At 35.6% G+C, this 27,602-nt stretch overlaps 1 protein-coding gene across 19 annotated transcripts in view; it reads right to left on the bottom strand.

Annotated features, from left to right (window-relative positions):
• LOC150075038 (uncharacterized) overlaps window positions 1-27,602 on the bottom strand; it is a 595,491-nt gene that overhangs the window by 306,183 nt on the left and 261,706 nt on the right. For 2 of the 19 annotated variants that reach the window (XR_016547878.1, XR_016547879.1), the window contains exon 5: window positions 1,464-1,873. The exons of the other annotated variants lie outside the window; for them this stretch is intronic. The gene's annotated coding sequence lies outside the window, so the exon portion shown is untranslated. The remainder of the gene's footprint in view (window positions 1-1,463; window positions 1,874-27,602) is intronic. 19 annotated transcript variants of the gene reach the window in all.

Here is a 27,602-nt window from a genome sequence, read left to right as displayed (position 1 = left end):
AAAATATGATTTTACTGACATAATTTTTTTTAAAAATCTTTGTGCACATTACATCATCTGCAGTTATAGGATTTACTGCAGCTTATACACTGATGAAGCAAAACATTATGACTACCTGTCTCCGTTAGTGGTTGCATCCGACAACACTGGAGCAGTGGATATAGCAATGACATAGATAATGCCTTCCAGTTTGTTAGCAAGAAACCCCATGAAATGGCAAAAGGAAAGGACCTGATGAGTTTGAACAGGAAACGATTTAAGGTGCTAGAAAGGTAGAGGCCACCATATCAGCAACCGCAAGCATTGTTGGCTGTTTGAGGGCTATTGTAGTGAAGGTAAGGCGGTAACGTGTGTCCCTAAAGGGGGGACACACGTTACCTAACATGCCAAAATAGATGAGGAGACAACCACTGGTTGACGATCAAGGTGAACAGCTGTTGGTACACGCTGTCTTGGACAATAATTGGCTCACAATTCCTCAGTTAATGGCAGACTACAACCGGAGCAGACAGAGACTTTTCTAAGCACACTACTGTTGCTAAACATCGTGATTATGTTTGCTAATAAACAGATCTACAGTATGCACATATTGTCATTGACACCAGTTGCTAATTGTCATTGACACCTTCTCCTGCAGTCGGCACCGGAGCACTGTTCCTGGACAATGGACATCTGTTAAAGATGTCACCTGGTCTGATCAATAAAGGTTCTAAGCTCCATCATGCCAATGAACAGGTGCACAACTGCCAATGAACAGGTGCATAACTGCACACAGATTGCATCATGCCAATGAACAGGTGCACAACTGCAAACAGATTGCACGGTTAGATGAAAACAGGCCAGTGGTATCATGGTTTCGGGGATTTTTCTCCGTCCCCTCACCACCAGATTCTACTTGAGTATTGTTTCTGACCAAGTTTTGCTCTACACAGTAACCTGGTATCCAGATGGCACTAGACTCTTATAAGACAATGCCCCATGTCACAAGGCTCATACTATTCCCACACAATACAAGGGCTATTGTAGCTTTCCAGAATCGAGAAGCACTTCATGTGCCCCTTCATGTGTAACAGACAGGATCTGTTACAATTACGATTGTCAAGTGGCAGGAGTCAAAATACGATTCATAGTAGTAACGAAACTTTGGCCATTCCTTCATTACTTATACATGTATGTATAATTACTATTAAACATAGTTAATTCTAAAAACTGTTTTGAACATTTTTAATTACTGTATTGATAATTCTGACTTTATAACTGAAGAAACACCAATGCCACATTGCTTTAGCAATTGTACATTACATGTTCATTTTAATAGTCTGTTCTAAAAGAGCCTAATCAATCTAAAACAAGCTAATTATATTATAAACTTTTAGTTCCAATGTAGCCTAATTATATCAAATAAAATGTGGGTGCAGAGAAGGGCAAACACATTGGTGAAGGGAACAAAAGGGTGCTCTTACCTAGAAAGGCTTCGGTTCTGCAAATTGAAGTGTCTCGAGAATAGGCAGCTGTGGGGAGATCTGATTGAGGTGTTTAAAGCCTTGAATGGATTGAGTAAGCTGAATGTTAAATGGTATTCTTCCATCTGCTGAGACTACACGAGGGGAGGCATAAATTCAAGTTGAGGAAGAATAGTTGGATTGTGGAACAGGCTTCCATCTGTTGTTGTGGAAGTGGATGGGTTGAATAAATTCAAGGGAGAACTAGACAAATTCTTGGAAGGTATGGATGGGTGAATTGTGCTTTTTTTGGCTTATGCTATATAAACTTGCTTTCTTGCATCATTTGCCATTACTACTACTACTAACAAAGTCCATCGTCACGTACTAACCTCAATTGGCTGTTGACTTGATTAGACGCTATGTTTAGCCTATGAAAATTATTAAAAATAATGAATATGAAAATCACAAGACAGCATTGGTTAATCACAAAATCATGACATTTTTCTACATATTATTAAATCAAGCATTGATATTAATCATATATATTGCACATCACTGGATTAGTAGAACAGAAACGTATATGAATTACACATTTTGTTCATTTCATTTGTATACTAATCCTTTCAAAGCCCCTAATGAGTGGGGATCAATGTTCACGAGGATGAATAAAGATATAATTCTTATGATTTCATATTTATTTATTTTATTTTATGATTTTCATATTTGTTATTTTTAAAGCATCTAAAGCTGTTATTTTTACAGCATCTAATGAGGTCAATAGCTGATTGAAGTTAGTACACAGCAGTAAGCTTCATTTTATTTGATATCGAACAAGCTACATTAGAACAGTGCGTGTACATATATATATTAATATAAAGTAGCCGATGACTATAATGGTGGTGCTTCTGTCTGCTAGTTTCTGTCACTTCTCTACAATCCCAGTAATTCAAAATGTTTACAATGATCTGAACTACAGAGTGTGGACTCTAATAAGAGGTTGCAAATGATTTTTCCAAACTAGGGTGTTTTCTGTAAGTATAAGAAGATGGATCCAATTCTCAGTAACATCAGTATATAAAGTCAAAACAGGACTGCATTCATTATATCTTCTCATTTCCTTCTAATCTGGTATCCATAAAACAGCACAAAATTTCAAAATAAATCAAAGCCAAAAACAGCTGGTTTTCAGCTTGTTCGATATCAAATAAAATAAAGCTTACTGCTGTGTACTAACTTCAAGAAGCAAGAAGACAGAAGTCCAACTAGCTCTTTATCAACTATAATAATCAAAAATAAAAGCTGAAATTTTACAAGAACTAACCATATCTAAAGATGTTTCACGGAAAAAGAGGAGAAATCACCCTGGCTTATTTTTAAAAAGCAGCCAGGAGTGTACCAATTCTATAAGCAAAAGTTTGTTTTAGGTTATCTTCAGGCTTAAATATGTACATGTATATACCATTTTCAAGGTAATTTCAAGTAAAGTGTCAATTTATATATAAAGCCTCCATAATCTTCCACTGAGTGTTACTATCTTTATAAGAGGTGGAAGCACAAAAATATTTATTCTAAAATAGTCTTGTCTGATTTTAAATATTTAAAATCAGACAAGACTGCATCTGTCATCCATCATTGTCCAAAAACTAAAATTTTCTGGAATTCAGATCAAGAATTTCATGATACACATTACTATTATTATTACTGGTATATGAAACAAGAAAGCAAGCTTATAAAGCATCCGCAAAAAAAAAAAAAAAAACACGCATCACCTCCAATAATTTGTTTATTGTTTCCTTGAATTTATTTAAACTACCCACTTTCACAACCCAACAAGAGACAGATGTTTTTTTCAATGATCAGCCATCCACTGGTTGAAGGCAAACCATAGTAAATCTATCCTGCAATCCTTCCTCAATTTGAACTTATGCCAACTGAACTGTTGATGCCAACTGATTAGTGCTTCAAGGAAGATATCCTTACAGATTCTGTCTGCGTCAGAAATGTTGTCACAATTTTGTTTATAACAAGGGCTTAACTATTATAAGAGCATTTCCAAAATTTCACAAGGAAAAAAAAAAATATATAAATATATATATATATATATAAGATAAATGAACCAATTTATTTAGTGCAGAATATAATATATGATAAAAGGCAGAAGCAAAGAAAGTACAGAGCACCCCGGTAGCGAAAGGCTGTGTGAACGAAGTGGGGGGGGGGGGGGGTAAAGAATTAAGCAAGGGTAATAATTGAAAGAATATGTACCAAGTGAAAATTTGAACAAACGACCAAGGAGGAAATACATTGCCAAGTCTTTCATAATTTTTGTGTCTTCGTCAGAGGTCATCCACCAAAATTATGAAAAAATATATTTCATAAAAATATATTTCATAAATATAAAAAAAATATATTTCACGAAGACACAAAAATTATGAAAGACTTGGCAATGTATTTCCTCCTTGGTCGTTTGTTCAAATTTTCACTTGGTACATATTCTTTCAATTATTACCCTTGCTTAATTCTTTACCCCCCCCCACTTCGTTCACACAGCCTTTCGCTACCGGGGTGCTCTGTACTTTCTTTGCTTCTGCCTTTTATCATATATTATATTCTGCACTAAATAAATTGGTTCATTTATCTTATAGACATTATGGCTGTAGGGTACTTTTTGCGATAGCAGTGTCCCTGAGCCATAACTTATTCTATTATAACTCTGTCTTATCTCTTTCTGCTTTCCTACATCTTTTCTATTACTTTATTATTATTATTATATATATATATATATATATATATATATATATATATATGTCTGAAATGTGTCATGCGTGTTTTTTTTTTTTTTTACTTCTCACATTCAGTACTGCTGTGAGGAACTGATAAAATGACATATTTATCCACTTTCAGAAAAAAAAAAAAGGCATGCAGTTACCTTTTAAGCACACATATTACTCATATGACAAGGGCAGCAATTTATTACCATCATTCTCTTCTTTTAATGCTCCCTCTCCAGTTTTTAGGGCTACCATAACAGAATCATTATCGACATTTAAGTAACAGACAGTTTTCTGACGGAACCCCACATGCCATCAGTTGTTCAGAAGATACTCAATATTATACTCTGTAGGGTCACCATACAACAAATGGTAAGACCAAGCTGCTGCCTTTCATTAGATGATCTCTTTTATCCCATTTCCTTTTTTAAAGGAAAAGGACATATTGATGTTTTCTTAAAAAAAGCTTAGAATCATATAATTCCAAGTTATAACCTTGTTTTTGATTTGTAGCAAAAATGACACACTTTTTCAAAGCCATCACTACTACCAGTTTCTCCCCCTCTGTGTGATTTCATTAACGATGCCTGCTATTTTTCTTCTTCTATATCCATATTTTGTTTTGCTAATTTTGCTATCAGGAAACATTTCTGACCAACACAACTGCACGATTAACAAAACTCAAAGGAACTTTATGTTTTGTGAATGATGCAAATAAACATTCAGCCTGTATGCCATCTTCATATTGAAGCCTTAAATCTATTTTTGCATTTCTTGCTACACAGTGCACAGTTGTCATGCATTTTTGCTTGCAAATGTCTGATTACATTATGTTATCGATCACTTAAAACGAAAAATGACAAATACTTATAGCATGTGAAGAAATGTTTCCAGATTTTATTTTGTGTACGTTTTCTAGCAACTTACTGAACAACATTGTGAACCAATTTTGCACCACTAACACACAAAAATGGTAAATGTAACAGAGAACAAGACTATTTTTGCTGTGAAACTACTTTTGTGTGTTCAACCTAATTCATGCAAAGTATATTTGCACATGTAATGGCCAATATTGTAATGAAAATAAACACAATTTCACAGAATAAAAAAAAAAATTCCGAATTAATCATGAAGCCACAGTATTATTTTTTCCTCTCAAAACAGACTTAAGAATGCACAAAATGAATAAAAAAGGCAGTCTCCGATGTAAATTCAAAGAGTTCGCAGGTATGCATATCATTCTGAAGGCTACCTTTCCTACCTTCATACATCTACAAATTCCAACATCATATTATTTATTCACTCACAGCTTGAGAAAATGAGAAATAAAGCTGGCTGTGTGTTTATAAGTTTTGACTGTTTAAAAATTTAAATTGGTGTGGGGGAGACTGAAGTAGAGGAAAAGCTTTCATCAATTTATTCTGTAAAACACAAGAAAAATATAATTTGAAAGATGGTTGTATGGCTAACTTGCGTTAAAAAAAATTTTTTTTTTTTTTTTCGGCCCTAAAAAGCTGAATCCTTAAGTCTAATCTTATATGTATCTGATTTCTATATTTAGATTTCACACACAGAAGTCGAAAAATCTGAGCCAGTAAAGTGAATGCACCAGTACCTTGACAGGTAATAGTTATCAAATGTAAAAGGATATTACATATGCTTCATGTTTTTTTTGATTGCTTGAACTTTTTCAGTAAAATAATTTTTTGCACACCAGGTTAAGAATCGCCGGGCAAAAGCATTAGCATTCTTACCGCTTACCTGTATTTGGAATCACACAGCAAAACTTGGCTGTATTTACTACTAGTAAGTAGCTCACAGGAAATCTGGAAATCAACAGCAGGAAAGAAGTAGCAAGCATTTCCAGCACCTAGGATGGAGAATTCCACACTGCACAGACCACAATTTACAATGTCCACACAGTCATATGAGTCATGTACATTTCACCAAATAACCAAGTTTTTCAATGCACTGTATCTAATCAAACTTTGGCAGGATGAAATCTACAAGCATGATCAATTAATATTATGATATACATTACTAATCATTTTTTTTACAACCACATAGTAACATTGGCATAGATTTCCAATTCCAAAATTTCAATTAACCACTCCAACTGAAGTGTCATAGCATGCACAACAATTATCGGCTTTAAGTTTTTCATAGCACAACTACTACTACTCCATACTTTTAAGCCTAAATTTTGTGTATTGCAACTGTTGAGGGTAGTAGTATCCATCAGTACAACAAAGTACCTTAACGAACGCTGGAGAATTTTGGATGGCACCTGCAATCATTTCTTTGCTTAAGTATCAAAGAAAGAACTTAATTCTATTGGTAGGCAAACAGCATGCATTCTGCAATTCCAAGAGATTACTTAATAATTCACTTCTTCAGCAGTAAAATTAAATTCCCAACTTTTTGCATGATGAGTCATACGAAGATGTGTCGAGAGATTAGTCTTCCACGTAAATTGTCTGCGACATATGTTACAAGTGTAATTTTTACGTTCTGAGTTGTGCATTTCCATGTGTCTTCTCAGATTGCTTTTATCAAAAAAGGTCTTCATGCAGACAGGACAATGTGGCTTCCATTTTGTTTTTCCACCAGAAGTCACAGAAGCATTTGACGGCCTACTGCCGCTCGGAAAAAGCACACAAGGGGCTGATTGATGACTCCTCAGCTCATGTGTAAAGTAATCTGGAATTTGAAAAAATCTGCTTCAGCCTTTTTTTTTTTTTTTTTTTTAAACAAGATTTCAAAATAACAAAAATGGCTCTAATAGTGTATACAAAAATGACTGGTTACATATCTTCACAGACTGCAGAGTGTGCACTGAAATGGATACACAAGAAACAACAGTACAGATAATCAAGACAGCAAAATAAATCCACAAGTTCATCAGGTATACTAATTTCAATTCGTATATGCAAATTTTAACCATCTTTTGTTACACTTGTAGCAAATCAACAGACACACATTTATCCCATTTTAATGTCTTCTGTACAAAAATACAGGAATTTTCTAGTGATTATTATTATGGTGTTAATAACAAAATAAATTTGAGATTCCTATCTGCATTCCTATATTCCTGAACACTGATTTTTCACAAAACGAAGAGAAAAACACAGATTTTATTAAAATCCTTGTGCTATGAAAATGTCGAACACAATAAAAACACTACATCTGAATATATTTTGTCCAGGTAAACTGCAGAGTTCAATATAAGCTGGGGAATTATTACCTAGTTGCTTTAATAATTAGAAAGAAGGAATGATGAGCATCACCGTTTTTCTAATAAGTACACATCAATGACATATGATAAGAAACTTGTGATATGTGTGCAATTTTATACTTAATGAATTTTGTATTGGGACTGAATCATTTGCAAGTTTTAAAATCTATTGCAGATAGGGGAAATAAATCTTAATTCAATTTACAAGAAACTATTAGAAAAACTTCTGTCAAACTTTATTGATTAATATTAAGGCACTTGAAATGCACTTGATTTTATTATCTACAGCGGCAGAGGTTCTCAAAGTTAAATTTTGTGTCAGATCTGTTTATTTGCACTTGTTCTGGAACTAGGGTGACATGTGAAATTTATGAAAACATTTAAGGTTTAAAGGACTGGGAACCTCTGATCTAGAGCAATGGTGCTAAACTTGTACATTATAATTCTTGTTGCAAAATAATTTTGAGGGATCACAAAAAGTGCCAACACAGCTGCAAATAAAATGTGTGCAAAAGCAGTCCAACATACCCACATATATATAGAAAAAAAAAATCCTTTATAACAAAAAGAACGAAGAATTTCAATTTATGTTAATGTTTAATAGTTTTATCTGTTAACCTTTGCTATTTTACAAAATGAAGTCTTTAAATAAATGGGGATAGCTGTGAAAAAATGACTTTCTCTGAAAACAAATTTCTACAGATGTTTTGTAACCATCCTTTCTCAATTTACATTTATACTCACTGTTGATGCGCATGTGTTGCCATCAGTATATCTTATTCAATCCTTTTAAGGGCTTAAGAACCTCAATTAGGTCTCCACAAAGCTGTTTTGTTTATAGAACACAAGTGCTTCCTGGCACAAAATGGTATTCTTAAAAAGAATACCCTTTTTTTTGTCGTCCCAGAGATATTGTATGCTTTTGGAGCTCCAAGGTTAGTACCTTTTTCATAATTTCCCTGTTCTCTGATAGAATGTTGATCTCTCAGAAATGAAAGATCTACAAAAGTTCTTCCTAAAACAAGGTTTCTAAATTGTATGTGCAGAATTCAAGATGTGGCCACTAACAGTCATTTTATACAATGGGATAATAACCTTTCTTGAATTTTTTAATTCCTGTTAACTCCCACAAACATGAAACTTGTGGAAAAGACACACACAAAAAAGTAAAATATGTGCTTTAATCTACCAGCATTAGCATAAAATTCTAAAACACAAAGTTCTGAATATTTCTCCCCATTAAATGGATTTTTTTCTATGCAATATTATTTATTATCATTTATTAATATTTTTTGTATTCTAAGGCTAACAATGCTGAGTTCTCATAGTTATGGTACAGTCAGTTCTGCTATAAGGCAGTACACGTGTTCCTAAAAATCTCCGTGTTATGATATTTCATGCATTAAAAACAATAGGGCTTATGGGGAAAATAGGGATAGGGATAGGGCACTCAAAAATGTTCAGTCTGGCAAGTTAAAACACACAAAAAAGTTAGAAATCCAATAAAATTGAAAAACACGTTTAAACCTCTTAAATTTCTAATAAATAAATAAATTTATTTTTTTTAGAAATAAACAAGGAATTACCTTTTCAGTCAGTCAGTTAAATTAAATTATGTAATTTTGGTTCAACATATCATTTCGTAATTTATTCGCATAAAGAGATTTGGTAAAGTAGAAATCATACTGACTGACTGAATAAAAGGTAACTCCTTGTTTATTTCTAAAATATTAATAGGAAGGTAGGAAAAATTGAGCATATGTAAGTTCTCATTTATGTAGAATAAATAAATAAATAATACAGTAAATATAGCAATTTACCTTGACAAGATATGAAGTTTGTTTGATCGATATTTCTGTTCACTGATGGTTCTCTTTATTAAAGAAATGTAAATATGTATATCCAGTAAAAATTTTAATACACATTTAATTACAAATGGTTTGTAGCTTTAGAGGATAAACAGGCCTCTTCGTCAGCAAATACTAACAGAATGGAGACATTAGAGATAAAATTTAAAGGATACAGTTGTGCACTCAATAAGGCGTGCGTGGGCATGAGTTGACCATTTAACCACTAGATTAGTTGAATGGTCTTTAACGTCTCCATTCTGTTAGTATTTGCTGATGAAGAGACCCGTTTAGCCTCAAAAGCTACAAACCATTTGTAATTAAATTTGGTCCTTGAGGTTGTCACAGACATTCTCTCAAAATGCCAGACAAGCTGTACTTGCTACCTGGGAGTCTAAAACACTGATGGAACTGATATTCGGGAGACGCTCAAGTCAAGTGGACCCAATTTCGGCGAAGTCCTCCGGACGGTCTGTGACAGCCAAATCCTCTGCTTGCACCTTCATGATGGTGGGACTGTTAGTAATCTTGGGTATAACTTCCATGCACAAGTACATGGTGGGTGACCACCTAGGTGTGAACCAATGTAAGCAGGGGTTGAGGTGTGGCGCCCACACCACGTGGAGGAACGCAGCCCCCTCTATGTTACTAGGCAGTACTAGGTGGTAGATGACTCTCATCAACCGGTGAAATACCACCACTTTGCTTATCGGAGGCGACCAATGGTGCAACCCATGTTTAGTCTCTAGAGCTAAGTTCCGGTCAACCCTTCCCTTTCTCTTCCATCATGCAGTATGATTGATGACTTTTGAGGTTATGATGAACGTCGTGGTGAGATCCAATATTCCATACATTTCGAGGGTACAGCTCTAAATCGATGTTCGCAGGCCGGCCACTAGTTAGTACACTGGACTGAACCTATTGGTAACTCTCTAGGAGGCTTCCGGATCAGCTAGTGTATAATCTTGCTACCTCTACTCTGCCAGATAGTGACTGGAGGGAGTCCGAGTAGTGTGTATGCGGGGAGCATTGTCGAGGCCACGTTATGGCAAGGATCTGGGTATATTCTTACCACGTGTACGCCATATCCAAAAATTTCATTACTTCATACAGCATGTCCCACCCACTATTTCTTACTATTGAATACACCATGAATTGTCAAATTAATAGAGTAAGCTTATCTGCAAAAAGATCTAAACCTCCCAAGCACTTCCTAATTCATTTCACAAATATACGTGGTCTCAATTCTAATCTCAACGATGTCCATTTCCACTTGCAGTCTGCCAAACCCCACCTTTTCTGACAGAATCTCAGTTATTGGTTGATTCAACTACTGCTCATCTCAGATGCCCAAATTATTCGCTGTATGATTCCTTTCGCCTCAAAGGTGGTACTTGTGCATATGTCTGTTCTGATATTCCCTGTCAGAGACTTGGCAATTTGGAATCTCCTCTCTTTGATCTTCTCTGGCTTAAAATCTCTCTACTCTCACTGTGTCAAATTCATCTGTTGTCTCTACCGTTCGCCCAACCCCACCAATCACTTGGAGCTCTTTGCAACTTGACTTTCTCCAGTCCAACTTTCCTAACAGTGTAGTAATTTTCCTTGGTGATTTTAATGTTCACAACTCCAGGTGGCTTCTGTTTTCTAGTCACACCAACCCAGCAGGTCGAGATGATGAGGCTTTTGCAATTACTAATGACCTAGTAATTGTTCTTTGCAATTACTAATGACCTAGTAATAGCACAGATTGTTCATTTACCTACAAGAATACCGGACAATCCTAATCATACATCCAATACGCTTGATCTTTTTCTCACAAACAACCCTTTTCAGCTGCTCACTCTGTATAAATCGCAAATCCGCCCTGCCATGGAATATTGTTCCCACATCTGGGGTGGTGCCGCCAAAACCTCTCTCAGGCTTCTTGATTCCATTCAGAAGATGGCAGTTAGGTTAATTAATGATTCATCTCTAACAGAGTCTCTCCACTCGCTTTCTCATAGACGTACTGTTTCTGCTGCATGCCTCTTCTACGGATACTTCCAGGGGCACTGTTCTTCTGAATTGGCTTCTATAATTCCCACTCTCTCTTTCAAAACAGTCCGAACACGTGCCGCCACCAGCCAACATCCATTTACTGTACAACTTCAAACCCACAGAACCAACTTTTCATCTTCTTCATTTACTCATTCAACTGCCATTTTCTGGAACAACCTTCCTTCATACGTATTTCCTGAAAATTACAATCTACAGAAGTTCAAGTCCAATGTCAACAAATATCTTCTTTCGTCTTCTCAACCTCTAACCCAAGCACAGTACTAAGTACTATAGGTTTTGATACCTCTCGTGTTTGGGGTTCACATTAAAAAAAAAAAAAAAAAAAAAAAAAAAGTGTATTAAAATTTGTACTGGATATACGTATTTATATTTATTTAAACAATGGATCCCAGTACTACAGGCCCAGGCCCATTTACTCTCATTTTCTTTTTCGATTGTAAAATTTAAAACAGTAAAAAAAGATAAGCAATCTATATTGACAAACACAGGATTCACAAATTGCACAAGTGAGACAAGTTTACGGAATTTAAAAAATAGGTATGATGGGAGGGTTTGTTTTGAAAATTTATTTGTTTTTTCTATGATTGAAAATTTCATGGAAGGGGAAACATATTTCACCTTAATAACATAAAAACCCACAAAATTCCAGCTATCGGTATTATGGCAAATACAGTAAGATCGAGTTTACTACCTGTTTATAATTAGATTGCACTAACTGAAAAGCCCAATAAACTGGAAACTGAAAATTGATTTTATTGTTTTACGGTAGTGACCTCCAAAAATGTGCTCCTCTGCTCATACTTCACGAAATTTCTGTTCAAACAGAAAAGTGTGAGCTCCTGAAAACATGAGTCGGCCTACAATATCACATGTTATCTTGTGAATAAAGCAAATGACAACAGTTTGGCTCTAACCAATAAAACTAGAGTAAATGTGAAACATTTGACGTTTGATGTTTCTAAGCTTCATAAACTTGTATGTATTGCTGTGCAGGTTGCTAAGTTCAGCTTGGTGCCAGGTTTTGCATTGGTGTTACTCGCAGATGAAATCGCACATGAGCCAACATGAAAATCACATTATACTTGCATTGGAGTAAATTTGCCTTCCAAAAAAGGCACATTATAGCAGAACTGACCATAATTAATTTTTTTATAAGTGCTTAATTTGTTTTTTAAAGTCGCAAAATGTTTGTTTCCCCCAACTTTTCTAATCATTTTCGAAAACATGTTTCAAATGAGAAACAAAAAAAAAAAAAAAAAAAAAACTCAACAAATAAAAATCCAAAATAAAAATTACACCACATTTAATGATTGACTGATTCAAGAAACTTTAAATCCCCATGGTTTTGTTTCTTACATTTGAAAGTAGTGTGCTCTGCTGCAGAAGAAAGTAGCAAGCATGACTACTGCATTGCAGCAGCATAGCTTTTTCACAAATTGTTTTGAGTAAAGGAGCAGGATGGAAAAAAATCTATTGAGTTTCATTTTAACTACAACTCTGTCTGCAATTACTGTAAACCTAGCACCAGTCACCCTGGACCTGGAAAAACCTAGCACCCTGGTGCTAGGTTTTCCCTACAAAAACACATGCTCTCCAAAAATATCTGATGTGCAATTAATTGTTAATTAATCAATAAAAATCTGAATTATTTTCTAACTTCCTAAATAAAAATGAAAAGAACCTATCAGGTTCCAGAAAATTATGTGCATTAATTGTTAATTAATCATTAAAAATCTGAATTATTTTCTAACTTCCTAAATAAAAATGAAAAGAACTTATTAGGTTCCAGAAAATTACTTGCAGTTTTTAAGGCAAAAACAGCAAATAATCTTTTGGAACCTGACAGGTTTTTTACATTTTTAATTCCAAGTTATTTTGCTTCAACACGTAGTTTGAAACTGGCATGTTGATTGACACGTGGTAGAAGCATCTGCTGTGAAAAGCTGTTTTTTTGTCTTGATTATTATTATTAAGGATTTCTATCTCAAGTCTTGTGATAATAGAAAATGCAAAAGCATATAACGAAGAATTAAAAATTAAAGGTGAATTATTATTATTATTTTTTTGCTTGAAAATTTTTATCAATGTTTTAAAATTTTCATTCTGGATTGGAAAATAGAAGTGACTATAACCTTGTATTTTCATATTCAGCATGAATATACATTATTTTACTTCTTTAAATACTGTGTGGGAAAAAAAAAAAAAAAAAAAAAATTTTTTTTTTTTAATATTTGAATTTTCTAATAAAAATCACACAAACAGTAGTTCTTTAATGTAAACAATGTAGTGTCACTGGGAAGAAACAGGTTAAATAAAATTCTGTACCAGGTACATAATGTGTCTTCCGCTAGCATAATTTAACGTTTTAATTTTCAGATATTAACAAAATTCACGGATAATAATATAACAATGTTTTTATTTTATTAATAATAATTACAAATCGGTTACTGAAAGTATTGGTCTGTAATGACTAAAGTAGGATATATATAATTATTACATTGAAGAGATTTTAGCGCATGACTAAATACACCATCTATAGTTGTTCCATTACGCATAGTATTTATCAAAAGATCTGATGACATGTCCAAGTTGAAGAATGTTTTCATAAATGTGCAGAACTCTTTTCTAGCCTCAGAGTTTAATTGTAAATAAAAAAAATTACATTCAATCTGAAAAGACCAGGTGACTTGAAACCATGAGTTTTCGAATTAATGCATTTCCGAATGTTGTTGGTTTTTTTTTTTTTTTTTTTTGGAATCTTAAACCTTAACTCTTTCTAAAATCCTTAGCTTTCCAATGATATACTATACATCCACATTATCCCATTTATTACGCAAGAAAATTTCCTTGATCACGTATATATTTTCCACTATCCTGGAAAAACCACTGCAATTTTCAGAAATTTGAATGTTCTTCCTCTAGTATAGAGCTAAGATGAACCTCCATGCAAAATCTCATTAAATTTGGCCCAGTAGAAGATAAACTATTGTTGCCATCATACAAGCATGATTGCAATAATACACATTACAATAATTCGCTTCTGGCAGAAGCTAACGTCACTTCTATAGCACCTTTCCCATGACAGTTTCTCGTTAGAAAATTTTTGGAATAATGCCAGTAAAAACATTTTTAACATCAAAACAGGTTGAAGTTAAAAACTTGTTAATAAATTGAAACAGTTAAAATAGGAACAAAAATAAACACAAAAGCTTTCTGACGGGGGGGGGGGGGGATGTCCTTTAGTTGTGACTGTTATTGCAAAAGTACAGAATGTCACGTGTGTGTGCTGTGGTGGTCATGCAAGGTGAAAACTGCATGCTACAGGTGCAGGCAACAATTAGCTGTTAGAAGTCAAGGCTTTCGGTTGTAGCTGCAATGCTGGGGTATGCTGCGAGCACCAATGTTTGTCAGCTAGGAGGATGGTTGTCTCAGTGATTGGATGGATGCAACCTCCTCTGTTCCAGTTAAAGGAATTGCTACAATACAAGATGTGGAGCGATTCCAACCAGACGGGACAACAGTAGTGGCAGGATCGGTCAATAATCTCCATGTTGCTGTTTGGATTGATTTGCTTTTTTTTTTTCTTAAGAGAATTAGCAACTAAGGCCATATTGCTCCGGGATATGCGGTGGTCATTCTAAGACCTTTCCGCATCCTTACACCAAGAAGATACAAGTTTCAGATAAAAAAAAAAAAAAAAAAAAGCAGATATCTGAAACCGGATTAAAACAAATCATATCCCTAAAAGCTAAGAACTGTTTTATGTTTTGGCATTCAAACCTTAAACCTCATTTTGATTAATAAGAGAATTATTGTATTTTTTTTTTCCTTAATTAAAATAAAAAAAAAATTTTTTTTTTTTTTTTTTTTTGTTTGTTTGTTATATCATTCATTTCAAAATGTTAATTTTTCTGTACCTTTCCTATATTAAAGTCACAACTTAAAAAACATAAATAACAAATAAGTAAAGTGACACAACTCTAAGTCATGGTAACACAAATTTGAAAATATAAAATCTCTTAGAAAGTTTATTGCACTTTATCAAGCTGGTAATTTTTTTCTAATCCATATCTTTATCCATATTAACGCCCCAATTGAGATGACTCGAATGAGGCAGACTCAAAAAATGTGCTTTTCTGAAAAATCGCATTTTTTGAATTCTGCATTACTTTTCCATATGATATGCGAACTACTAAATGTATAATCTCACTGTAAACCTGCATACCAGTCTGCCTTGTCTTTTTATTTATGGGATATAGTTGCCAAGCGATATTTTTCAAACCATCATGAAAATCATTTTTAGCTTTGTAAATAAGTGGACTCAGGGAATTCCCCACTACTCACTTTCCCACCATTCTTAATGCTTGTCTCATACTGTGAGAAGATGAGTTCTAATTCAAAAGAAAGAACATTTTACTTTCATGCTTCAAATGCATTCCTTAAACAGATATTTTCTGAACACTATTATTGAATGTATTTTGATATTATTACTATTAAATATCAAGTTTACAGAGTAACCTTTTCTATTTTTCATTAAAGTTAATTCAAGAGTTAAAATGAACAAGAGGACAGTGTTAAATATAATTAGTGACTGCGAACCATTTTTCTGCTGTATGGGATAAAACAATAAGTTGGCACTGTTTGGAGCCATTCTTAGTAAATAAAAGAAGTGGTTGAATCAAAACAGTGAACCAGTGAAGCAGCTTAAGGGACCATAACATGAAAAACTGTAGGAAGCATTAGTTATTTGGAATGGACAGGTTAATGCAAGAAATGGAATGGTATAACTAATGAAGTAATTAAGAAGCAGGCAAAATTAATGGGAGAACAGATAGGAATCAGAGATTTTGTGTAGAGCAATGGTTGGTTGCATTGTTTCAAGCAGTGCCATCAACTGATTCAACAAAACAGATATGGAGAAACAGCTGAGGTTGAAAACGAATCAATGGAATGATATCAAAGAATTTGACATTTTTGAAAAATATGATCAACAAGACAATTTTCAACATTCATGAAACAGTTCTCTTTTATAGAATGCAACCAGACAACACAATATCAAGTTGTAGTGTGAAATGGTGTAAAAAAACAAAAGCAAGCAAGCATCATTCTTTCATTCTGTACAAATGCAGTTATTGTTATTAACAATTGTTGTTATTGTTATTGGAATATGCGGTGGTCATTCCCTGACCTTACCGCATCCTCCGTATTTGGTGGTCACAGGCTCGAACCCCGGTCTAATCAAGAAGCATGCACTACGCACTGCTGCTCCTGCCCACCTGGCTATAGAGGCGCCGGGAGTGACAAAGGGACTGTTACTGTAATTGGAAGGCAGCAAAACCTTGCTGCTTCAAGAATTTCAACCATTAATTTATACGTGAATTAAAGACACTTAGCTGATTTATAGAGCTTCTTAATGTACCGTTATGTAATCGACTTAATAATAAGAACTTAATTGAGAGTACTCACCTCAATTGATCTGCTTATTTACATGGTATTGAAGTGGAAATGAATTTAAAGAAGTTTAAAATAAGTTAAAATTAATAAAGACGCAATTGTTAAAAACTTGTAATTAAAATTTGCTCAAGGAAGAAGTGCACTACCATGTCCCTGGTCGTCATTTTTAAAATATTAATATGAGAACTAGATGAAAGCCAATAGTCACAACGAGCGACTTTCATGTAAAATGTCTTCGGTTGGCAACGATAGGAGAAGAGGAATTATGTATTTAGAGAATTCCTATGTTCCCATAATGCATTTCAAGACATGTGGGAACTTTCCGTGCATAAGGCTCCAGACTGGTGATAGGTTGGTTGGAAGTTTCGTGTTATGGCGACACTATTCTATGACAAGCGCCCAGTGTTGGAAGATTTTGTAACTAGATCCTAATTTAATCATTGCAATGGCTGAATCGATTAGGTGATTGTGGTTGTGAGAGTCACGTGTTGTGTAAGTTCAGTGCTGGCTTGATTAGTTTTGAAGCTATTATGGTAGTAATAAGCATGTGTATTGGAAGTTTTTGTGGTGCCATTTTTTGTGGTAGTGCTCCCAACGTAGCACATGTTACAACCAGATTGACATTTAATTAAATATATAATGTTGCTGATGTTGCTTATTCGATTTTTGTGTCTCTCTTTATATATGTGTTAAACATGGTCCCTAATTTGCTGTACAAAGAAAATATTAATGTTATGTCTGTATTGGCAAACACTTGACGTAGCTGTCTGGCGAGCCCGTTGTGATAGGGGAGGACAATGAGTGTGTTTTGTTTTTTGTTCTGGTTGGTGCTATGATTATGTGGGTTATTGACATTCTTTATTGCAACAGAAATTGTGTTGAATTTGATGCGAAGGGTATTTCCTAGCTATGAATTTCTTTGTAAGATATTGTAGTTCGGTGAATAAATCGTCCTGCAAAGAACTAAACTTAATGGTGTTGTAGATTTGATTGTGGAGAATGGACTTTTTTGTACTGAGTGGGTGATGTGATTGAAAATGTAAATATTTTCTGGTGTCTGTCTTTTCTATAAATTTTGGTTCCTAGCCTGGTGCCCATTTCATATATTGCGAGGTTAAGGAAGTTGATTTTGTCAGTTTCTATTTCACGGATATATTTTAATCTTTCGTGTATTGTATTGAATTTAATAAAAAGATTACCAATGGTGGCTCTGTTTCCTATTAATAACATGTCGTCCACATACTGCATGTAAAGCTTAATATCTGAAGGAAAAGGTTGAAGTACTCAGTTTTCGATCGTTGCTAAGTAGATTTCTGATAAGGGAGCTGAAAATTCCTAATCCCATGGGGAGACCAAATATTTGTCCAAATTGTCTTGAAAACGGAAGTACCTAGCTTCAAGTAATATCGAGGTCAGTTCTAAAATGCTGTTGATATTAAGGGAAGTGCATTTAGCTAAAGTGTTGTCTGTCGTTAGGAGTCCATGTAAGGAGTGTAATGTAAAGGGTAAATGTACGTTGGTGTGTAAAGAAACGACATTGAAGGCGGCTAGGATGTCTTTCCCAGAAATTATGGTGATGTTTATATATTCAAAGCTTGATTGGTGTTGCTAACTCTAAATTTTGAAAATCTCATAACGGGTGATATAATTTTAACCAAAAAGGTGAATAGGTTAGCAAAAGCAGATTTGCTGAAAGAAACTATTGGCCGTAGGGGGTGGCCAGTCTGTGCAGGTTGATTTCTTTATCAGATCTTAATCTTCTCAACATACCATCAAGTTTGTTCTTTAATCTGGAGATGTTACATGTATTGTCAACTTTGTAGGTATCTTTGTCAGAGAGGATTTGTTGCATTTTATTGAAATAAGCACTTTTATCTAAAATTGTGATAGTATATCCTTTGTCGACTTTTTGCTCAATAATGTTTGGGTTTTTTCGTAATATATATGTTTGATAGCTGTTGTTTGGTCATATTGGTTTGTGGTACTAGTCAATTAATAATAATGTTGGTTTCATGCACAATTTGCCATTTGTCTGAGTGATCCTCCTATTTGGTTTGCAACTCAATGATGCAGTCTTTAATGGGATAATGATGGGCGCTTATTGCAAAGTTAAACCCATATTTTAACCTTGATAATTCGGCCACGGCGAATGATTGTGATGAAATATTAACGAATGAAGATTGCAGATGGGTTTGCATTTTTTGCGCGAGTGTGTTCCATTTTTTTAAATGTCTTTGTTTGATGACGTTGAGCGTTGCATTAATGTGTGTACAGTCAGTCCCCATATAACACGTGTTTAAACTACACGAATTCGATCATACACGATTTATAAATAGGGGAACGATCTTATATAACACGAATCGAATTCGCTTATGGACGATTCGCCTTTGTGTTTACAAGAAATGGCAGTCGAACACAGAATCACCCCAACCGAACGCAACACGATAGGAACGAAGAGAAGATTCTGAAAATGTATTTTTGTTTTTTATATCAGTGAAGGGGAAACACATTTCACCATAATAACGTAAAAACCAACACAATTCCAGCTATTGGTATAATCGCAAATGCAATTAGATCGAGTTTACTACCAGTTTATAACAGATTCCACTAGCAGAAACGCAACTGGAAATTGTTTTTATTGTTTTATGGTAATAACCCCTAGAAATGTGCTTTAGTAAAATGTGAGGTGTTAATAGTGTATCTCTGCCTTTACAGTGTTGTTTATTCAGTTGCTACACGTGCGCAGCTTTGTTTATGTGTATCAAGCATGCCTCCTCGTTTTGTAATTGGGCTTTATTCCTAAAAAATGAGTAAAATATTTAAAAGGTGTGAAAAGGAAGCGTCCTGGTGACACTGGAGATTCACAGAGAAAAAGAAAAGCAATATCGATAAACAGAGGAAGACTGGGTCAAAAATTCTTACCCGGGAAAATTTATAGAGGCCTCATACTACGGTTTATGGCCAAAATCACACTGGCCTCCGGCCTAACTGGGGTTTCCCCGGTAAGGCTTATGGCCAGTTCGCTTCTGTCGATAGAGAAAAAATAGGAAATTGCGAAACACTTTGAGCGAAATGAAAGACCATGCGATATTGCACGTGCTACAGACCTAAATGAGGCAACGCCGAGAATTACAAAGAATGCAGAGAAATTAAAAACAACTTTAATAGCAGGAAGAACTCAAAGTGTAATTAAAATCCAGTAGATTAGGAAGCAAAGAATTGGAAGAGATGGAATGGCTGTCATTTGTTTGGATAGAAAATCAAACAAAAAAGTTTTCTTACGATAGAAGCAAAAGCATTAGCAATATTTTATTACATAATAGTCGTAACAAAATACGTACGTATTACTTAAAATACTTAAGCAATTAAAATGCTTACGTATTACGTATTTTATTACGATTATTTATTGTGTTTGGTAATGTTTTGGTTACAAACGTGTGTTAAATCTTGGGTGGTCGGCACCTAACCCTATTTTTCCCATAGGGCCCGTTGTTTACATTGCAAGATTTTGCATTGCACGAGGGTTTCTAGGAACACAACTATCGTGCTATACGAGGACCGACTTTATTGTTAAAGTCAATGAACTCTGGCCATGTTTGGGGTGACGTCTTTTTTCAGTCTAAATCTAAGGTGGTGTATTTGATATAAAAAAATGGTATTTTTTCTGAAATCTTTTATGTAAATTTTCACGAACGATGGCAATTGATGTTTAAAAAGACATGTCACCCCAAACATGGTTGGAGTTCGTTGACTTTAACAATACATGATTGGAATAAACTTCCAATTATGTGCCATCTGAGGATGAGGAAAGATTCCATAGGAACTGAGCTTACACAATCCATTAAAGCCTTAAACATCTCAATCTGATGTAAGTGCCTCAGATTGAGATGATTGCAGCATTTGGTAACCAAATGTTGCAATTAGTAGAACTACAGCCGTTCCTCATAAGAGCATTCTTGTGTTCCTCCTCACTAACGTCTCTGCTCTTATCTAATGAACGTGGATCTGTTGCAACAGATCCAAGTCCTTCCTAAAATGAGACTATCCCTTGCCTTGTTCAATGGGATAATCACTTTACCTGCAGTGGCAAATTTCTGTATATCATTAACAAAATTACATTAGCTGTTGTAGCAGCTTTCTGCATTGCTCAGAAAATGTCATGCTTGACTGTACAATCACCCCAAGGATTTTCTCATTCTCCACTGTCCTCAATATGTTATCACACAGTTGGTATGTTATTCTGGGATTAATGCTACCCCAGATGCAGTAAATACACATATCAATATTAAATTTCAATTGTCACTTCTCAGCACATGTGCATATTTTTGTAGACCTTGTTGCTGTATCATAATCTGATTACTGTCATTAACTATCCTACCACCCATGCCATCTCTCCAGTACAGACTGACAAGGTCTCATCATATAATGTCTCCTGGCAGGTTTGCGCAGAATTTTATATTTTTTTCAAATATAATCCTAACCTGTGACCTTTCCTCCAAATTCACTTTGCTTGTTATATAAATTTAACAGAGCTCCTACTCCTAATATTATTGGTACCAACATGTAAATCAATATCTTTCTGTCCCAGGAGACATCATCATCAGCCATTTTCCATCCGCTGCAGGATGAAGGCCTCTCCAGCAACTTTCCAGTTACTTCTTTTTAGGCAATGGCCATCCATTTACTACCCACAAACTCATGAATTTCATCTATCCATCTCCACTGTTGTCTTCCAGGTTTTCTTCTACCTCCTCTTTGGTACCATTCTATTATTTTCTTAGTCCATCTGTCATCATGTCTTCGAGTTATGTGTCCTGCCCAAGACCATTTTAGTTCTTTAGTTTTGATAAGAATGTCCTTTACTTGAGTTAGCCTAACCCAGGTGTTTCTCTTCTTATCTAACAGTCTGATTATGATACAGCTTCTCTTCCATTCTTTTGGTGAGTGCCCAAGTTTCACTTCCGTAAGTCATGGTGGGAAGTATACATTGATTCATTATTTTACGTTTCAGACAAACTGGGATATTGCTCTTTAGTATGTGACTATATTTCCTGAATGCTATCCATCCAAAATTTATTCTTCTCTTGACTTCCAGCCATTTATCATTATTACAGCTAATGACTTATCCCAGTAAGTATATGAATCCACCTTTTCCATTACTGCTCTTTCAGCGATTGTATCCCTTTCTGTGGCATACTTGTTCATCATTACTTTTGTTTTAGCCATATTCATCTTTAGTCCAAAATCCTTACTAACTGTGCATAACTGATTAAGATTTTCCGCTTATTCTTTGGAATCATGGCTTATGACCACAATGTCACCTGCAAATCGTAAATGGTTTAGGTTCTCTCCATCCACATTGACTCCTTTCTGCGACCAGTCTAATCTTCTGAAAGCTTCCTCAAGGGCAGCAGTAAACAGCTTCGGAGATATTGTGTCTCCTTGTCCAACTCCTTTCTCGATTTTAAATTTCCTACTGTCTTTCTCTAGTCTAATAAAGGAGGTAGCACTCTCATATATTTTCTTCAAAATCATAATATATGGGGAATCTATGCCTTGTCTTTCCAGTGACCGAAACATTGCCTTATGCCGTAGGGAGTCAAATGCCTTTTCATAATCCACAAATGCCAGGCATAATGGTGTTTTATATTATTTCCTTTCTCCATTAGCTGTGATATTACGTGAAGGTGATCCATAGTTGAGAATCCTGTCCTAAAGATAGCTTGCTCTTTCGGTTGATTCTCATCAAGTATTCTTTCTAATCTGTTAGTAATGACCCTTGTGAACAACTTTTAGATGTGGGATATCAAGCTAATTGGTCTATAATTTCCAATTTCTGATCTATCTCCTTTCTTATGCAGCAAAACTATGATTGCATTATTCCACTGCTTAGGCATCACACCTTTTCTAATGCACTTTGTGAAGAGTCTTGCCAGTTTTAGTGTTATGTCTCTTCCTCTCAATTTAAAAACTCTAAAGTAACTTCATCTTCCACCAGGGCTTTCTGTTTCTTAATTTTCTTCAATGGATGTTCTACCTCATCAGGAAGAATATCGGGTATGTCATATGTGTTGCTACTTTGCAATCCATCTTCCTCACTGCTGGCATCATTCCCTCGCTCCTTGTATAATTATCTATAGTAGTCTTCTAATATTTGAATTATGCCTTCTCTACTATTTATAAGTACACTATTGCTATTCTTCAGTTTCAGTATTATTTGTCTTTCTGTATTGGCTGCTTATTTAAGTCCTTTGTTTTCCCTTAATGCTTGTTCTACTTTTCTTGTGTTAAATCTTCTTACGTCCTCTCTGAGTCTCTTTCTAATGGCTTTGCATAACTAAGTATACTCAATTTTCTCCTTGTCAGTGTTTATCTTGCTCTTCATTTGTCGCCGTCGCTTCATCATAAGTGTTTTTTGACAAATTTTTTCTTCTTTGGATTTCTCTTTCCCTATAGGTTTTTTGGGCTTTATCACTTTCAGAAAGTTATAATATTCCTTGTCGATATCTTGGCCCTGAGCAGTCTGCAGAAGCTCAAACCTGTTCTTAAGTTCCAGTACATACTGCTTTTTCTCCTCTTCTGTTATCTCAAAGACCTTTGTATTATTTATTCAAGTCAGTTTTTTCCTTTCCTTTCCTACAAGTGTACATCTTAGCATTCTGTGATCACCTCGAACATTTACCTTATTCAAGACGGTAACATCACGATATATCTTCTGTTAGTGAGGATGAAATTGATTTCATTAGTTGTTAATCCATTTGGACTCTTCCATGTCCACTTTCTGTTCACCCTTTTCTTGAAAAAAGTGTTCATTACTGACAATCCTTGAGATTCTTCAAATTCCACAAGTCTTCCACCGCTTTCATTTCTTTCACCAATTCCAAAATTTCCTATAGTTCCCCTTTCTGTGCTCTTTTGTCCTTTTCCAACCTTAGCATTGAAGTCCCCCATAATAATAGTGTAGTGGGTTTTCTGCTCATCTAGAAGACTCTTAATTTGGGTGTACATTTCTTCAACCTCTTCATCATCATGGCTCGATGTTAGTGCATAAATCATTATAACCTTTAGCTTGTACCTCTTAGAAATCTTGAGTATTATTCTTGACACCCTTGGTGATGTACTTTTGTATTCCAAAATGTTTTTTAAATCTTTATGGACCAGAATCCCAACTCCACCTTCGCTCCTTTCACTGTTTCCATTGGTGATTTTCACTTGATAAACTTATAAGTGATTCATTTCTTCTTCTTGTTTCAGCCAAACCGATGATATTCCAATTCACAATTTCTAATTCCTTTTCCAGCTCTAATATCCTGCCCTCACCGATGATCTTACATTGTAACCGGCCAAGTTCAGTTTTCATGCATGACAGACTGGTCGTACCCAGAGATTCTTAGCACTCTCTGCTTCCACTCTGATCCTCATGCTGCCGTAAGAGGGGGAGTGAAAGCCGCTGGGGACTGAGGGCCATTTGTTTCGTCGTGCTGTCATATGCTGGAGGGTTTGGTCTTTTCCTCTTCATGCTGACCAGGCGTCTTGAAGAGAACCACTCTACTCGTTCGTTGTCACCTAAGTGACGTAACAGGGTTACCATCAAGGAGGTGAGCATGAGTGGATTTTAGGGAGGCAGGCCAACCAGACTTCTCCTAAATCTTCTGTAATAGAAAGATATTGGATCCATCAGTGTTTTAGACTGAGTGTGTGATAACACACAGAATACCTGTTCCCCTCTAACCCAGGAGACATATGCTGGCCCAATTCACAAAGCCTATTTTCCATTTCCCCGACAACTGTCATCAACAGCAGTAACCTCCTGTGAGACTACAGAATTTTGCTGCTCTGAAGGATCTTATTGTGTTCTGTGTTACACGACAGGTCTTCAGCACTGTGCTGGGAGGCTGAGAGCTTGAAAGGTACATCTCTTTAATTTCTTTGAGGACATCAGCCTTGTTTCCCAAGCTGTCACATATTTCCATCAGAATGCTGACTTGTCATCTAAGATCCGTCTCTTCTCTATAACAAAAGCATTCCCCTCCCCACTGCTGTATTACATCCACTAGAGATAACACAGCAAAAAAGCCACAGATAATACAACAAATGTAGACATGATCTGGAAGAGAACTACCCTGGCTCCTGAGCCACAGCATTCCATTCTCACTACTTTGAACTCTTTGTTGCTCTTGTTTGAGGTACAATTCTAGTCTAAATTTGATTTGAAATTTAAAATTACTGCACAAACTAAGAGGTAGGAAAATAGCAACCAAGCTATTACATTTACAAATAATGGTACTACCTTTCTAATTTCTTAGCAAAAAAAAAAAAAAAAAAAAAGAGAAAAGGGAAAAAGCCAACTTGCATGATTAGAACCTTTGAGGTACTGATTACTACAAATTAAAAACACTACAATTACCACTATGATGCACCACATTACAAGTTGCTCGTTATGAGGAATGATATTCCTGCCAAAATTACTGATAACAAAGGCTCTATGAACATCATGCCATAGCTCACTAAATCACTAGCTAAATTTAAAAATAAGCTAACAAACGTGTCCAGGATTATTAAAATTATTTATTAATACATTAATTTAGCATCTTAATTAATTAATAAAAAAAAAAAAAGGCAAAACTTTTCAGAATCAGTTACCTGCTTCCAAGGTCTCAAAATTCTTTGACACTAACAATGTCAAGGAATAATGAATTATACCAAATACAAAGGGTACTAGGAAAGTTTTGCAATATGACGCAACAATGAATCACAGGAAGCTGCTTGTTGCTGCATGTTGAGACATGTTCATACGTGCATAGTAGCCGCCGCGCCAAGTCGATGGGCTCAGTTATTCATTAGTAGTGAGAGTGTAAAGTGCTTGCGATGGCATCATGGTCACAAAATGAGATAAGGACAGTTTTGCGGTATAATTTCGTGCGTGGTTTAACCATAGACTAGTGCTTAGAAGAAATGACTCTTGCACTAGATGATGATTGTCCACATCGTACAACGATATTCAGGTGGTATAGAGAATTCCAAAGGGGAAATTTCACTCTGGAGGATTCTGAGAGGCCGGGAAGGCCACGAACTTCAGTTACGGAGGAAAACGTTACTGCTGTGAGGAAAATGCTTGACGAAAACAGGCGAGTGACCTACCAACAGATAGAGGATACTTTGGGCCTAAATGCACCAGCAATTCGTTCGATTCTGCAAGATCATTTGCACATGAAGAAACTTTGTTCTCTCTGGGTGCCGCATCAACTGACTGAAGAGCAGATGACACGATGTGTGACTTGGTGGTGCTGGGAGATGTTAAAAAAGTTTGATAAGGGACAATCTCGGTATGTGAACAACATCGTGACAGGTGACGAGACTTGGCTGTACTATTACGATCTGCCGACCAAGGCTCAAAACAAAGTTTGGGTCTTTGATGATGACGACACACCCGTAATTGTCAGAAAATCCCGATCTGTAAAGAAGAAAATGATAGCTGTATTTTTCAAATCGAGTGGAATTGTGGAACGTGTCGTTTTGGACACGCAGAAGACAGTCACAGCTAAGTGGTATACTGAACAATGCCTGGCTAAAGTCATTGGATCTATGAAGAACCTGCGGCCAAAGTCAAGAATGGACACCTGGTACCTCCATCACGATAATGCTCCAGCTAACCCCGCCAAAGCCTGCACCGAATATTTGACCACGATAGGACTGAAACTTCTCGAGCACCCTCCCTACAGTCCAGACCTTGCTCCCTGCGACTTTGCACTGTTCCCGCATGTGAAAATGAAGCTAAAAGGGAGGCGGTTTTCCAGTGATGAGGACCTTCTACGGGCTTGGGACAACGAGTGTGCTTTACTCCCTGGTGAAACTTGGCAGAACTGGTTTAAAGATTGGTTTCGGAGGATGGAGAGGTGTATTGAATGTAGAGGAAATTACTTTGAAAAAATTAAATAAACAAAGCTGTATTGCAAAACTTTCCTAGTACCCTTTGTACACTGTTCACGTAGCTCAAGAAGAAAGCTGTAAACATCATGAATTCAAGATGAATAAAGGAAACTTCAAGTTAAGTGCATATTAAAATAGAACAATAGATAGGGCACCCTATAATCCAAACAAAGTAATTTCAAGGTTAATTACCATGCCAGAGAGAGAGACAGAGAGGAGAAATGAAAGTGTGGGGTTTTTTTTTTTTTTTTCTGCATTTTTGAATCTTAATTTGAGAATTCGTATTTCCCCATGTATAAGACGCACCTTAATTTTGGGGGCCGAAATTTGAGGGGAAAAAAAATTGTATTACATATAAAGTTATTGAACTCAAGTTTTATTCATCATAAAATTCATACAACTCATCACTGTCAAAACTCCCACCTTGTCCTCATCTGTGTCTGAGGACGAATCGCTGTCTTCATATATTGCCTCGTCCTCAGTTTCACCTATGGCATTTGAAATGCCACACTTCTTAAATGACTTGACAACGATCTCAATCTTGATATTATCCCAGGATCTTTTCACCCATGTACAATCTTCTCCTATAGTTGGTTTCTTCACTCTTCCTGCTAGTGTCAAATTGTCCCCAGAAGACGTCATCCATTGGTTCCATTCGTCTCTCATGTCAGCTTTGAAGGGTTTGTTAATGCTGACATCAAGTGGTTGGAGCTGGGATGTCAAGCCTCCAGGTATGACGGCAAGTTTTGTTTTTTGCTCTGCAGCAATCTTGTTTGTGTTTTTTGCTATGTGTGCCCTGAACTGATCAAGCACCAATAGGGCAGGTTTGCATAAGAGCCCACCTGGTCTTCTGCTCCAA

The sequence above is a fragment of the Mastigoproctus giganteus genome, chromosome 14 (assembly GCF_048544385.1).
Source record: "Mastigoproctus giganteus isolate SK-2022 chromosome 14, ASM4854438v1, whole genome shotgun sequence".
Classification (NCBI taxonomy): domain Eukaryota; kingdom Metazoa; phylum Arthropoda; class Arachnida; order Uropygi; family Thelyphonidae; genus Mastigoproctus; species Mastigoproctus giganteus.
This window is presented reverse-complemented; position numbering and strand designations above follow the sequence as displayed.